Here is a 2,500-nt window from a genome sequence, read left to right on the forward strand (position 1 = left end):
GTCCAGCCTAGTGGGTGTGTGTATGTGTGTGCAAAGTTTCATTGTGCACCCCGGAACATCCTCTTACCCCTCCACCACCAGCCTCCTCTACCTTCTCCTGCTGTCTGACGCCCTTGAGCTAGACGCGACCGACGACTGCCACAGTTTACACCATTTTACTATTGTTCTATAAAAGCAATACAAATTACCAATTTACAGCACCACAAATAACATAATGAATATATGCCACTACTCACATGGAGTTTCGGCATTTTCTATTCATGAGATCAAGTTTAAAAAAAAGTTCTTAAATTAACCTAACCAGCATCGCTGCCAGCTGTAGACGCGGTCCCAGTCGTCTCAACGACTGCAATATCAATCGTGACTCTGACTTCGACTTCCCTGTTATAGTGTTCATTAATGATATTAGTATTTGATTCATCCACAGTGAAATACCTGCCAATTCAGTTTCCCTCAATGATCACAAACATGACCGGCGGTCATTTGTTTCTGCATTTCAAATTCAAACGTTTGTGTTCATATCGTATGAACATTAGGACAATTACCCCCTCCCTGAATATTTGGAGGGTCCCTAGCAGCCCCCTTCCCCTACATCCTTCAAAGAATACGACAAAGATCATCATTTTCGATTATTAACATTCAAAACGCATCTGAAACTCTCGCTGCATAGTGAAACGGCGTATACGCTCGTGAGTGAATGAAAGTTTCCGGAATTTCCCGCTCCGAAAGTTGTCATTTTCAATTACTATCAATAAAAAGCACAAACGTAAAATCCGTTCATTTCGTACGGAGCCTGACAGATCGAAACAAAGAGAGTGAAACGTTACACTTTTCATTTGATATCTCCGTAATTTTAAGGCGAATTACAAGTTCCAACAAATATTTGCAGACACTATACTGTTAAGAATTTAAGTGTAACAAAAAATCCCGAAGGAACAACGCTAACCGCGATAAAACGCGACTACCAAAAGCAGACTTTACCAGAATTCGTCCGGCAGCCATATTGAATCGAACAGCTAACATGGCGAAGGACAGAGACAACCGGACGAACCCAAATGACACCACTGTTTGGAGAAAACTTAACTTTACGCAAAACTGTGATAGTTTTGTACCATGGTAACATGCTATTTTCATTCAGTGATAAACATGGCGTAATGAGACAACATAAAACGAAGATTTGGGTACTAGTATCTGTTTAAATAAGGCCTAAATAGCTACATGCTTGGAGAACCCGGAGTGATCGTTACGTCCTTTTGCTTTTCAGCTATTTTCACTATAATATGTTACATTCGTATTGATACTGAACAAAACAAATGCTCTCTCACTCCAAGCGCACGTGGTTCGCCTAACGCACCTCAGTTTCGTACTTACCCGTGACTGGACTTCTGTATTGAGATGATTTGAAGACAGAGCGAGGAAAAGCAATGTTGTTGATACGAGGGACAGTGAACGAGTGTGTGTGTGTGTTAGGGGGGGTGCGTGTGCGTGTCCGTGTGCGTGTGAGGTTCTCTTCGTGCGTTTACGTTTTGAGTGCATAGGTGTGCTTGTGAATGCATGCGATAATTCCGGTGAGTAGTTAATTAAGAGGTAATATTCTTTGTTGACCCGGTGCGTGCATTTTGGTAACGTGTTACAAGAGCCCTAGAGATGGGTTTGCATGTGCGTACATGTAGTCCTCGCAACTTCCATAATCACGTAACATCATGCCACAAGTGATTATATACTCTATGGAAACACAATGAAATTAAAATAATGAAAAAAACGTGAACAGTTGCAACAACATAAATTTCTCATATACTTCGAACCTGAAACAGCGACTACTGTTTGAATATCTATTGCATATTAGTTTAATTTGTTATTATTAACATTATTATCAAATTATTTAGATGAAACCCACTGTTCTGAATTACCGTGTAATTCTCCAGATTACGTAGGACTGTCGTGTAACTATTGTCATGGAAAGATGCAGGGGGAACGGAGTTCGTTATTCCTACACTCGCTGCGATTTACTTTGCTAATTCAATCTGCCGCCAAACGATTATATTGAACCAAGGAAAACGACCTCCGAAATGTGAGACTTAAACACATTTCGAGTTTATTTTTATAAACGTTTTCTAGCTGCCGCCAGGCGATTTTAATTAGGTTATTAGCGACAGGGTTGATTTTACTCACTGTAATGGGTTCGATTCCATTCAAAATTCGTGAGCAAAAGGGCTCAGGGTCGATTCCCATCAGCTAAAAATGACTATTGTACCTACCTCTCTTAGTACAATGGGCGGCAAAGGAGACGGTTTCATCCCCAGTTATGCACTCCTCGTAAATCTTATTTATATGTTGTAACTATACTGTTACCATAGACATTATTATCATTACCATCATCACTACCATTACTATTATTACTTTCATTATTATTATATCATTATTATTGTCTTCATTATCATCATTATTACCATTACTATTATCATTATTATCACTATTATTATTATTATCATTATCATTA

General features: G+C 39.3%; 1 protein-coding gene across 3 annotated transcripts in view; it reads right to left on the reverse strand.

Moving 5' to 3' along the window:
- The window catches only part of LOC143018532 (uncharacterized), a 162,834-nt gene that overhangs the window by 130,857 nt on the left and 29,477 nt on the right, over positions 1 to 2,500 (reverse strand). For 2 of the 3 annotated variants that reach the window (XM_076173969.1, XM_076173967.1), the window contains exon 1: positions 1,372 to 1,462. The exons of the other annotated variant lie outside the window; for it this stretch is intronic. The gene's annotated coding sequence lies outside the window, so the exon portion shown is untranslated. Of the gene's footprint in view, positions 1 to 1,371; positions 1,463 to 2,500 lie in introns of those variants that run through there. 3 annotated transcript variants of the gene reach the window in all.

Source organism: Oratosquilla oratoria, chromosome 35 (genome assembly GCF_046742065.1).
Source record: "Oratosquilla oratoria isolate Oo_2021 chromosome 35, ASM4674206v1, whole genome shotgun sequence".
Taxonomy (NCBI): domain Eukaryota; kingdom Metazoa; phylum Arthropoda; class Malacostraca; order Stomatopoda; family Squillidae; genus Oratosquilla; species Oratosquilla oratoria.